Genomic DNA, 14,564 nt, shown 5'->3' with positions numbered 1-14,564 from the left:
AAATGGGCTATCTAACACTGAAAGAATTTTTCAAATCGGACCAGTAGTTCCTGAGATAAGCGCGTTCAAACAAACAAACAAACAAACTCTTCCCCTTATAATATTAGTATAGATTGATGGATTTATCAATAAATTAAAGGTCTTAGTTCATACATAATAATATTTGCCATCATACTGCATTTTTAGTTTATTGATAAGTCCAACCATCATTCCATAAAATAGTTTATTGTTTACCCCTAAATTTTTTACTAAAAACACATACAGGATTTGGGAGGCACAACGACGATATGAGGAGTAATTCTAATTTTTACTTGTAATATTATGTGATAAAACATACTAATAAAAAATGCTTAAGTGTGTCTGTCTGTCTGTCTGTCTGTCTGTCTGTTACATCTTCAGTCTTCATGTCCAAATCACGGAATCGGTTTTTCTGAATTTCGGTATGGAGATATAATTATATGCTTTGAAGTTTGAGTCCTGGGAAAAGACATAATATGATACTTTTTATCCCGAGAAAATGTACGGTTCCCGCGTGATAAACAAATTTTTGGCGCAACGGAGCTGAGGTCATCATTAAAATAATTTTTACTTGTTTAATTTTTACTACCACATTGGAAGTGGCAAAATGTGAGAGTTACTCTCCCACCCTCTCTAATTTAAAAAGAAATTGACATATCTAATGTTTTGTTACACCCTCTATTAACCGCAAGAGGAACCGTGGACAAACCTAGTGTAATTTTCATAACGTCGCTAAACGGAAGTGTTCAAAAATTCACGGTCAAGGGCCCGGCAGCGGCGGCCATACATCACACGAAGAATTAACTCGACAATCCCTTTAAAGTATGGCGTTTATGCGGCCGGCGCAGACGGAATATTAGTTTGATGTAGCCGGCGACCACGGCAGTAATATTTGTCGTATGTTACTATAGGGCTCTCACTTTAAAGTACTTTAAGGTAGCACCACCTAAAGTTTAACTATATAATAAAATTATATAGTACTAGCTGTCCCGGCGAACTTCGTGTAACTTTAAAACCTTGCCTGAACTTTGAGGATTATTTTAAGACTAAAATTAGTAGAATCGGTCCAGCCGTTATCGAGTTATAGCGTTACTAAAACAATTGGAAATTCATTTTTATATATATATATATATACTAGGTGTCCCGACAAACGTTGTTTTGCCATATATTTTTTTTTTGGTATGAAAAATAGATGTTGGCTGATTCTCAGACCTACTCAATATACTCACAAAATTTCATCATAAATAAAATAAAATAAAATATCTTTTTATTCAAAATGGGTATCATGATAAGTACACTTTTTGAAAGTCGAACGAAGAAACTACGTTGCCTACCACCGGTTCGGGATCAAAATCGGTCAAGCCGTTTCGGAGGAGTATGGCAACGAAAACTGTGACACGAGAATTTTATATATTAGATACTAGCTGTCCCGGTGAACTTCGTGTCACTTTAAAACCTTCCCTGGACTTCTACGAATACTAAAATCAGCCCAATCCGTTCAGCCGTTTTCGAGTTTTAGCGCGACTAACACATTTGAAAATCCATTTTTATATATAAGAGATATACCTTATTACTATATTAAACCTCCTGCTTACCTCAAACAAAACTTTACCTTTCTTGGACACAAGCATCCTACACTTCGCTCAGCCAATAAATTAACTCTTGCCTTCCCTTCCCACAACACTAACTTCTATGACTCTTCCTTCACCGTCTCTGCTATTCGTCTGTGGAATTCTTTACCCGAAAGCATACATAAGTCCAAATCTATTGATACCTTTAAAAAAAGACTCAAACAATATTACTTAGATTTAGCTGCAAACTCTTAAACCCTTACGATTTATCCTCTTCTTCGATTCATATTATTATATTACTTATATTTATTTATTTTATTCGGTATAAAGTATCTATTATATTTATTTGTGTATTATATTTATTTATTTATATACTAATAGTATCTTATCTTATTTTTGTTTTAAATATTTTTAGTTATATTTTATGGTTGCCTGGTAGAGACTGCTTCCAGCAGTAAGGCCGCCAATTCAAACTATTTCTGTTTTTGTAACATGTGTAAATTGATCTATTTTGTTTGTTTGAATAAAGAGTTTTTTATTTTTTTATTTTTATTTTAAACCATAGGTTACCGCCAAGTGTCCTCTCTTGGCGGTTACCGCGCCCAACAAATTCGTCGCGTTCACGCAGTAAGTCTACGTAAATTAAATAATAAAAGTAGCCGAAGATTACTAAAATTGGGTAGCCAGTAGCCACATCAGTAGTTCAGTTTAGCCTGAAACAGCACTGTAAGAATATTCTATGGAGTCCTGAAACGTGCTTTGAGGATCCCCGAAGTTGTCACCTACGCCGCCAAAAAATTTTAGACTCACTTTAGAGGCATACTAATAGCCCGTCTGTCGCCACATTTTGAGTCCCGTCTGCACCGTCCTTAAGCGTAGGACTAGGGGACGTATGTATAATTTATAAGGAGTGTTTTACGACCGCTAGAGGGCAGCACAATGCGACATAACAATTTCCCGGACACAAAACGGACGTATTTCCACCGTACATAATGAATTATTTTCAGGTCTTTTGTCAAGTGCCTGGAATTTCTGAAGAGTAAGGTCTTCTAACCCGTGAGGTTAAAATATGCCCATATTTTATTACATGTCACATGTACCATCGAGGAAGTTGATTCCTATGCAATTGACAGACCGACGTTTTTTGGTCGAATATGTCAATTCAATGTTAATTGTGATCTGTCGGCTGGGTTTGGCGTAACGCAACCAAACTACTTAGGTCCCCGATTTGCATAGGAGTCAACTTCTCTGATAGTACATAAGAGCCAGCGACGGCCAGACTTTCATAATTTTTATAAAAGCTGAAAGTTTTCCTGGATGTGACCACTGTACTACGTACTGTACAAGAACGACTAGAAACGATGGAGTTTCGGTCGCGGTTACTTTAGGAGTTATCCAGCTCTGAAAATCTACCTTATCTTCAATAAATTACGCAGCTAATTTTTTTATCTTATTTTATTTTATAACTGTGGGTATTTTGACAGTTGCTTCCCACTGCCAGATACCCTAAAGGGCCTAAATTATAAAGTAGTCAGTACATAATGGCCCGCGATGACCCACTGCAGTCCACGCCTTTGCGCGCCACGCCTGGAGTACGCCATCATACACCATTACCACGTCTACACAATGGCGAAGGCTTGTGGGCCAGCATGGGCTATGTGAATAGGCACTTAGACTTTGAAGTTGTCTGGCAGTGGAAAACAACTGTCATATGCCGGCTCTACATAATGGCCTATGATGGACAATTACGGGCAAAACACGATTGTGTAGTCGGCTATATTGGCCCATCATGGCCTATCATGGTCTGACTTGTCGGTTTTTCGGAGAATCGTCGCCGCTTGCCGTCTACAGACGATCGTGTAGATGCTTGTGCCAATGATCGCGCCAATCATGGACCATCACACGACTAACCATCATGGGCGATTGTTTAGAGGAGCCAATAAGAGTTTGGCAGTGAGAGAGGAGATTCCTACAGCTATTCCGATAAAAATAAGATAAAAATATTGTTTAAATAGCGTTGTTGAATTGTTGAATTTTCAGCCAAACTTTATTGTTAGTTTAGGGTCAATCTTCAGATTATAATTAAAAAAAATGTTGTTTTTTTTTTAACTTTTGAACAAACAAAAGTAAACTGTATGTTATGTTATATTATATAGGTTAAAAGTATTTTTAGTCTCACTCGAGATTTTAGTCTTGAAATATTCGCGAAAGTTGGAAGGTTTGTGTTAGGATACTTGTACTTATATTATGTATTCTGTGGTTAGGAGAAAAGTGTTACAAAGGTCACCGGGTCATTTCATTTAGTTTAACTATAATTATTTTATCTGAATGAGGAAGGGTGTGTTCTGATTTTGTAACTATCAGTTTTACTTCCAACATAAAAAGGAAAGAGAAAGCCTTACGTTTTGCTCCCTCTAACATTTGAGCTTCATGACTCATAAATGGAATACCTACGTAATCGGCGGTCAAAACTTCGTTCAAAGCTATTCTACCTCTGGTTTATGCAAAAGTGAACTTTATTTCATCTACATAGAATACTGTTACAGTTAATATAACTTCCAGTAATCTAATCCAGCGTACTATTTATTATTTAGAAAGTGTTTTGTTATCGTGTTACCTATGTTATGCCTTGGGGAATGGGGATATAGTTGTAATTAAAATAGTTTGATCGTAAATGTGATAGTTATTTTAAACCCAGTTACAACTTTACGACTTACGAGTGATGGATGAAAACAAGTAACAAATATATTATATAACAAGCAAAAAATATACAGGCTGTAATAAAACTAAGTGATAAATTGATAATACCTGGTTTTATTTGTACTTATGTAGAGTTCACTATGAAAAAAGCAGGGCTGCAATATTACATACAGTCAGTCAAGCTAAAAGCACTTCTTATGGCACGTATTCTAGTATACGTGGAAGAGCCATGCTTCGGCACGAATGGGCCGGCTCGACCGGATAAATACCACGTTCTCACAGAAAACCGGCGTGAAACGGCGCTTGCGCTGTGTTTCGCCGAGTGAGTGAGTTTACCGGAGGCCCAATCCCCTAACCCCTACCCTATTCCCTTCCCTACCATCAACTATTCCCTTCCCTACCCTACACTATTCCCTTCCCTTCCCTACCCTACCCTATTACCCTATTCCCTCTTAAAAGGTCGGCAACGTACTTGCAGCTCTTCTGATGCTGCGAGTGTCCATGGGCGATGGAAGTTGCTTTCCATCGGGTGACCCGTTTGCTCGTTTGCCCCCTTATTTCATAAAAAAAAAGTATATTTTCGGATTTTGTATTTTTCTCACTAAAAATATTCTTTCAGTAAAACTTCTACGGTCTATTTTGGTGTTAAATCACAGAATAATTATTATTAGCCTACGAATAATGTTTTTATTATTCGTAGTTATTAGCCATACTTTGGCTTTGTTCTTTTTTTTCTGGAATTTCTTATGACATGTTATGACCAAATAAGCCGCACATATTCCACACAGTAAAATGTTCTCGCCGCACATGTTACAAAAGCTGACAGACACTGCAACTGAACAAAAATGACAATGTTGGCGTTGCGTTCGTTGACGCATTCAATTATTAAATGCGCCAAAACGAAAGTTGAATGAAATAAGATGACGAATTGAAGATGAAAGTGCATAGTGGACATAGCTTTTCCAAATTTTCACGGTTAGCTCTAAATGCTCTAATAATCATTTTTTTCACACCTCATTCATTCATCTTGGAACTTTGATAAGTAGTTTGAGGAACGCTATATTTATTTCGCCAATCATCATTCTTCTTCCTTCTTTGGATGCAATATTTAAAACTATCAAAGTACCCTTTTCGTTATAGTCGGGTAATTTTAATTTTCATCATCATATTATGTTTCATTACACAAGTTGCATAATTAAGTTTATTACACAGTTTAACTTGTAGTTACAATAGTAAACTTCATTAAAGTTGTAAGTGCGAGGTTGGTGACTCGTGAACTTTAAATATGAAAATTGAAATTAAATGTGTAAGTTTTTATACCCCGTGTTAGTCCAAGTTTAATAGAGAATAAGTGTGTTTTTAGTTTTTAATTATTATTAATAAGGTGTAATTGTTCTATTTTCTGACTTCTAAAAAGGAGGTTCTATCGGTTGTGGATTTATTATTGTTTATAATATCTTTTTCATGCACACTGCAAGAGATGGACGGATTTTTGTCTGTCCTTTTTAAGCTCAAACAGAACAGAAACTAAGTAAACTTTTGGGTGTGTATGGGATCCTTACAAAGAGTTCGCTGTGTAAGTAGCAGCGCTGAAGAATTAACGTTTTACTCTTGTATTGAGAAAATTCATGACGCTGGGGCGCTTGCCCAAAGAAAAAAAAGCTTTTTCAGTGCTGCTATTCCCACAGTAAACTCTATACAGGGGACACTACCATTATAGGGGTATTATCACTTAGTTATGTTGCACCCTGCAGAGATAGTCATCAACTCATCACAGGACAGGACATACGAATGTTTTTATTACAAGAGATTGTATCTTCCTATAAAGAAGTTGATTCCTAGGCAGATGGGGGACCTATGTTGTTTGGTCGCGTTACGTTAAACCCAGCCGACAGATCACAATTAACATTGACATGAGCCGACCAAACGACGTTGGTCTGTCAACTGTCTAGGAATCAATTTCCTCGACGGTACACCGCGATAAACGAATTATCGTGTAACGAAGTTTTTTTTTTTATATGAAGTATGGGCTTGAGTGAAAAATTTTTTTCATAAGTTTAATCCTTCATAATGTCTACTAATATGTAAAAGCACAGAATATATGGTAAAAGTTTGTCTGTCATCTGTATGTTACGGCTACGGGCATCAACCGCTGAACCGATTTGGATGGGTGAGGATTTTTTTTATGAAATAAGGGGGCAAACGAGCAAACGGGTCACCTGATGGAAAGCAACTTTCGTCGCCCATGGACACTCGCAGCATCAGAAGAGCTGCAGGTGCGTTGCCGGCCTTTTAAGAGGGAATAGGGTAATAGGGGAGGGTAGGGATGGGAAGGGAAGGGAATAGGGGAGGGTAGGGAAGGGAATAGGTTAGGGGATTGGGCCTCCGGTAAACTCACTCACTCGGCGAAACACAGCGCAAGCGCTGTTTCACGCCGGCTTTCTGTGAGAACGTGGTATTTCTCCGGTCGAGCCGGCCCATTCGTGCAGAAGCATGGCTCTCCCACGTATAAAAGAAAAATTTTGCCACGGCTTTCCTGTGGCAAAATTTTTCTTGTATTTTTTTCTTTCTAATTTTTATAGTTGCTCATTTTTCAGGTTATATTAGTGTTACTAACGAATGTGTCTGTCAGGGCAATAACTCATTATCGATCGGAGTCCTCTAGAACTATCGAGAAACAGAAGACTGAAATCCGATGGCATGATGATAACAAAGATGAAGAATTTATAGAGCACAGAGAAATTGCTACAGGTAGTGTATGCAAATGTTTGCAAGTCCTATTATACTGATATTGTAAATAAGAAAGTGTGTCTGTCCGTCAGTCTGTCTGTCAGTATGTCTGTTACCTCTTTACGCCTATGCGGAACCGATTTTGTTGAGATTTGGTATAGAGATCCGGGACTCAAAAATCCTGGCCGTAAAGACATTAATTAAGGATTCTTTTTACCTGAAAAGTGTACGGTTCCCGCGCGATTAATCAATTTGTATTGTTATAATAAAACGGTTCTACTTTCTCACAAAACGTGATTGTTTTCTATGCGGTCTTTGGATTTAAATAAATTATTTAATTTGTAAGACAGAGACAATTTTGTCTCTAGCGCGTTTTAGCTCTATTGTACTAAAATATAATATTCTCATTACATATAACATAGTATTTAAAACAAATTGCAGCGGCACCTAGTACTACGTCCGCGGTGGAGCTGGTGGATGCGAAAGAAGTGGTACAAGACAAAACACCAAGCCCAGTGAGTTTTTTTATTAAGTATTTAGTTCAAGATACATAATTTGAATTTTGATTATTATTAAACGTAATTATCAGAAATTGGCTTCTATATGACTTAGTAGTCGGTTGCCGGTTTCTTGAAATTTTTGGCGGATTCATAGCGCCATAATACTGCATTATTATTTCTGTGCCAGACAATTTTCAGCCTCAATTGCTTAACCTAACTTGTAATTTCTTATAACTAACTTTTATACGTGGGAGAGCCATGCTTCTGCACGAATGGGCCGGCTCGACCGGATAAATACCACGTTCTCACAGAAAACCGGCGTGAAACAGCGCTTGCACTGTGTTTCGCCGAGTGAGTGAGTTTACCGGAGGCCCAATACCCTATCCTATTCCCTTTTTCCCTTCCCTTCCCTTCCCTACCCTCCCTATTACCCTATTCCCTCTTAAAGGCCGGAAACGCACTTGCAGCTCTTCTGATGCTGTGAGTGTCCATGGGCGACGGAAGTTGCTTTCCATCAGGTGACCCGTTTGCTCGTTTGCCCCCTTATTTCATAAAAAAAAAATAACTTAAATCGGTACGTCTACGACCTTCGAATCAAAAGCCAAGCTAAAACAGTGGATTACAAATTCCCATCAAAATTCTTATTGTGTAGAACTTGCACAAGGATCTTCTCTTGGTCCAAACTTGTTACATTTTGTTATGGTTACTTTTCCAGATCGTCGTAGCGTACTTCGTAGCTAACCTTGGAGACAAGACTGTACAGAACCCTCGTAACCTGGGTAACATTGAACACGCCAATCGCTACGGGGGCTACGGATTCCAAAATGCGGGTTTTAGTGGTAAGATTTTTTTAAATTTTTTATTTGAAGTTATGTCTTTTTAAGCATTTCATAGAGCCTAAAGATGATATTATGAATGCATATCAATATAAAACATGCGATACGATAAAGTTTAAGGCGACGCCTGGATAACTTGGCTGTAGCGATATCGATTTTTCTCAAGTTCATTATCAGTATTCATCATGTTTTTGTCTTTGAATTACCCATAGCATAACACGATTGGTCAACTTTTATAACACAGAATAATCAATCATAAATACCTCTGTAAAAAAGGGATTCCTATTTTGCCACAGAGGAGAGCTTGATTTAAGCTTCCAAAATTTGTACTTACATAGATTCGTTCAACAAGCATATACTTTAATTTGCCCATAGCTTATATGAAATGTACTTATGGTTTTGTTAATTTATTTTTGGTTATTTATTTTATTATTGTATGGTTTTGTTTTCTATGAGAGGCCGGGTCGGCCTCTCATAGAAAACAAGCAATCTAAAACATATCCAACACGGTTTTTTACTTTAACGCGGCGGTTTTTTACCTTTACCAATTTAGATAAACTGTATTATTCTACGTATAATTCGAGCTTCGCGAAAAAAATAGAATAAAGACTATTCTATGGCCCTTTCCACAAAATTTTGTTTTGTCACAAAGTATACGGTTCTCCGAGATAAACAAATATCTACAATCTAGATAAACATAAGGCAATGCCTTGTTTGAATATATTAAACTAATTATATTTGTAACAAGCTAAACGGTAAACATATTCTATAATTTTTTGCAGACGACTCGTAAGTCGTATCTAATTCAGGAAAATATTATTTGTGTGAAACGTTCAAACATACAAATATTTTTGCACTTGATTATACACAACTTCCTTTACTCAACTTCAAACGAAATGTTAATAATGTTTTAGGGTTTCGTCTAGTATCATGACTCTAGTCATGTTTTTCAGTCTGTCTGTAACCTAGCTGTAAATCTAGGCCATCCTACGTATTTTACGTCTTTGAGTACACAAAATTATTATTATTCTAATAAACTATTTCACCATTTCCTGATAAGTGCCGGATAGGCTATCTACAACTTATCTGACAGATTCTCCATTGTCTATTTGTCAAGTTAAGTTGTGGATAACTTATCAGGAAGTGGTGAAACAGACCCTAAACACGTCTATTATAATATCAGCAGGATAATAAATAATAATATTATGTTTTATTCAATAAGTATTTTGATATCCTAAAAAAAGCTGAATTAAGTGTTATCTTTCTAAGATCAGTGGTACTCAACCTTTTTCATTTATGGGCCACAAACGCTGGACTTGGTGTCACTGGCCGCAACCTATTTTTAAGGGTGAAAAAATAACGTTATTCAAAATCAGTGATCTACAAGTGGAAAAAATTTCTTTTTTTCCTGTAGGCGTGGATTTCAAAATTGTTTAACTTCCCGGGGGCCAGTGATTAAAAGTCCCGACGCGGACGGGCCGCAATATGCAGGCCCGCGGGCCACAGGTTGAGTGTAACTGCTTTAGATCAATTGAAAGAGTTTTTTGAATTTGTTTTCGTGAAAGCAGCAGCAAAAACGTAGGTTTCGGTAAATATTTTTCTATGGATATGAAGTTTTTCTGATGATATTTGCAAATATTTTTGATAGCTTTATTCGTTTGCCGATATTTATTGGGCTTATTTTAAATGTACGTTAATATGTATATTGTATAACCTCTTCAAAGGAAGTAGCTACGACCAACAACAGCGATAACCAACCACGACAACTTTTTATATAGTGTCAGGAAGCCCATGGGATATGATGAAGCTATATCGGGGGTCCCAATAATTACATCTTCCTAAAGAAGCAAGCTTACGTATTTAGGAAGATTATATTAATTGAAGACTAGGGTGGATGAAGTGGTGTAATTAAAACTTTACAACATAAGAGCAATTACTATTTTTTTCCTTCATAATTGGAACAAACCTTACCTACTTCATTATCTAGCTAATAAATCTACCTATACGTACAGTCCACATTTTTTTTATTTCAAATCATTTTCCTGGTCCTAATGCTACGATTTATGCAAAAAAACGTCAGTTTTTAGATTGTTAGTTACCCATTCCATGACTTCAATTATCATTAAAGACGAAAAATAATATAATATTATATTGCAGGTCACCTAGCACTAAACAAGCCGTATACTGGATATCGACACGCGCCTGAATCCGGTTACGGATACGGATACGGCGGATACGGATACGGAGAGTACGGATATTCAAAGGGTATAAATCATCTTTATATTGTGTAACGGTGAAATATCATGCCTATTATTTGAAGTAGGATGAAAATCACTAAAATGGAAATTAATATTAAAGTTGACAGAAAACAAACGGATATTTTTCATTAAATAAATAAGAGGAATTTTTTTAAATTTTTTTTGGGTCGCGGTCGCTTGCCGCGTTGACCAAAATTGAACCTTTAGGGATTATCTATTGAAAATAGTTTCCAGTTTCATTCTTTGACTTTCAACGCAATTTTGTGCTGTTTCTCGCTTTGCTTGGGGAGAGAATTTGCAATGACTCAAGGAGCCCTAGAAACCTACCTACATATAAAAGATATATCATACCTCCTCCTTTTTGGAATTCGGTTAAAAATAAAAGATTTTTATGCGAAATTTCAAAACTAATATTTATCAAAACATTTTCAGGTAGTTACGGTTACGGTTACGGTTACGGTTACGGTTACCCGGTGCTGGGTAAGTTCGGGAGAAAGCTGCGTCGTGTGAGAGACCACATCATGAGGGGATTCACCAAAATGCTCTTTTAATTAAATATTATACAAATATCTGTAGTTTTACTGGTCGAGAGTCAAGACTATTTGGGCATCCACAGTTTTACTAATATTATAAACGCGAAAGAGTGTCTGTCTGTCTGTTACCTCGTCACGCCAAACTGCTAAGCCGATTTTGCTGAAATCATCTTTTCCTATATAAATAGGTACCTCTACAGTCTACACCGAACGCCTCCGTGGTCTAGTGGTTTAGAGCGCGGCTCTTGGCTCGGAGTTCGTGGGTTCGATTCCTGCGTTGGAAACATGCTATTTCCAAGTTTGGCTAGGACAGTGCAGGCTGATCACCTGGTTGTCTGACAAGTAAGATGATCCATGCGTCGGATGGGCATGTAAAAAACGGTCCTGCGCCTGATCTCTCGCCGGTCGTGTCGGTGTTCCGTCCCACTGGGTTATGAGAGTAAAGGAATAGAGAGTGCTCTTGTGTGCTGCGCACATATTTGGGCACTATAAAATTACTCCTGCGTAGCTGGCCTGGTTTCAACGAAACCGGCCACCGTCACCGAAACCGGTGTGGGAGCTATTATTATTATTATAGGTACCTCTACCTACGTATTCACCTAATTACCTACTTATTGATCTGGCTATACACAAAATGAGCAGTATTTTTATTTCAAATAATTTTCCCGGTCCCAAAGCCTCTATTTACGCAAAAACGGCATTTTTAAACTGTTACGTACCTGCTTGTCTTTATTATGTCTTATCGAACTTTCGTTCGAAAAGTTCGATCGTTTGTTTATCTTAATTTTTCTGCCATTTAAAATGCCCAACGCGCAAAACAGACATACTCGTAGTTCAAACAATATTAGATGAGTAACTTTCCCAAGATAAACTGACAAAGACCGTAAGAAATGTTCTTAATTAGATATGTCTTGTCCTCTGCCGGATAACCGGGTACACTTGCCGACTTAAACTCCCCTAGATTTGGCAAATCCATTACGGCATTCAACGCTATTTCAAAGATGAAAACTACATGTTCGCAGATTCTCAGATCGACAGAATAACCACACATTATTACAATCGGTCCACAGCCTTTAACAAAACTAAGTAATAATACTTTCGAGTGTTTATTAGTTCCTTAAGAGCCCATATGACCCTAACTTGACTACATACTTTAACCTAGATCTCAAAATCTGTAAGGTCTAGAAAACTGATTTTTTGACACAAGTAACTTCAGTTCATAAAGATTAAATGCTCAAGACGAAAAACACGATTACTCAAAAAATGCTCGATAGTTTCTTTTTTACAAAAAAACCTTGTTTTAGACACATTTTTGCTTGGATCTTCGAAGTTTGCTGTCTTTTCTTTTATATTTTGTAATATCTTAAAAGGTATTGATAAAACCTACATTTGCTCAAAACACTTTTTTCATAATCATTATAGTTCGTCTTTTATTCAAGTAAAACTAACTTTTCGATAATTCCGCGCCGTCCTTTTTCACCTGGCATATGAAAGACGGGCGTGAGTGTGAAGAGATAAGGACGATGTTTGATTTTTAGAGTCAGGTGAGCTCTTAAAGTTAACTGCATTGAGAAAGTTAAATTTGACTTCTATATTTAAGAAATGCCGCAACGTTATGGCATAAATTATACAGATATACACATCCTAAATTATCATCACTGTATTGTTGTAGAATGTAGATATTATGTTAAGGGCAGAACATTCTGGCGACTGTACTGTACTTGTCAACCCTTAGCATATATCAGTGAACTTAATTAAAATTTTACTACGGCCCTGACGTATGGTCGCGCCTCTAATGAAGCCGTTATGTAAATGTATCGTTATTAACTGTACAGATTGTCCGCAGATTAGAATAGAGTCATAAACTCAGTGACACTTAAATTAAGTGGAATTTAATGGAATTTATAAGTCACTAACATTCTTTAATGTGTAACAAAACTAAGTGATAATACTTGAGGGTGTGTACGTTTTCCTGACATAGAGTTCACTGTAAAAGTAGCTCTGAAAGAGCAAATTTTTTTTGTGTGATTTGTATGAATGTCATGAATTTTTCGATATTATAAAGGTGAAAGAGAAGTTACTTTTCCAGGTCTGCTACTTTCACAGTGAACTCCGGACTCACAGTGAAACTGGAGATGTGGATTCAAATCTATCATAGTCAAAATGTACTTGTGTCTACATATTGTATATTTTATATTAAGTTATAATATAATTAACAAATTATTATTTGTCACTCATGGTTGCATCATCTAGGTCTCTAGGATTTTAGGCCGTGGCACCATTCCCAATTTGTACAGGAATGACTAAACATCAACTTTATATAAATAGTCATATATTTGTAATTAGGGAGACACTTCGCTTTAAGCTCGCAAAATTGTAACTCACCTACAATAAACGGTCACGGTAAATTAGTCTTTAAATAATTCCTATTACCTCCACACTGGTAGGTAAATACTTTTCAGGTTTGGTTGAGAGTAAAGACAATGCAGGCTGATCACATGATTGTCTTGATTGTCTATTGTGTACTGTACACTTCTGCGTAGGTTGCCTGGTTTCAATGAAACCGGCAACCATAACTGAAACTCGTGTGTAAGGTATTATATTATTATGATGAGTTACTGTAAGTTACATAGGATACTTTTCATGAAAAATCTTTTAAAATATAAAAACTTGCAGACGACCACAGAGAATAGAATTTTTTAAAAATAGTTACACTTTTATTTGGAAAAATAAAAGGAATCAAATTTTATTTCGCATCACTACTAAATCCTAATTCACTCGAGGAAAGCCGTGGTATATAGCTAATATATAAATTATAGTCATAGCAGTAAATCTAGAACCTAGGTCCTCTTCAAAGACAGATACAGTGTTTGAGGAGCGTTTGACACTACACATCAGGTTGTATGTGTTCCAAGTTGTGCTACCTCTGAATTTCTAATATTGAACCTAAACTCTTTAGTATAGAGACACAGGTAACACTGTGATGTACACAGTACGTACGTGATGCGGGCTACGAGTTGTTGAGAATCTATGGATGTGGCCACGAAATGCGAGGAAAACTATGAAAAGCTCAACACTCTTTAGTATTAAAAGTGCTCCTAAAGAGATGTTTTGGAGGTACACCACAAATTAAGGGCTGTTTGAATTTTTTTTCGACTTTTCTTTGATAAAATATATTTATTAAAAACAAAAGACGCCTGCAACTCCGTTGCGCCAAAATCCGTCGTGCAGGACCCGTACAATTTTTCCGGATAAAAAGTATCCTTTTTTAACCTAAAGATACATACCAAGGTACATACATATTACATACCGACACTACCGTCTACCGCAGTGGTCATATTAGTATGGATAGGTCACCAAATCGCCAGGAAGCCAGGTCAGCATTTCACAAATAACAGTCTAAGTAAAGCCTCTCACT

This window comes from Aricia agestis, chromosome 16 (genome assembly GCF_905147365.1).
Source record: "Aricia agestis chromosome 16, ilAriAges1.1, whole genome shotgun sequence".
Taxonomy (NCBI): domain Eukaryota; kingdom Metazoa; phylum Arthropoda; class Insecta; order Lepidoptera; family Lycaenidae; genus Aricia; species Aricia agestis.
The sequence above is the reverse complement of the archived record's forward strand: the minus strand, read 5'-3'. Positions refer to the sequence as shown.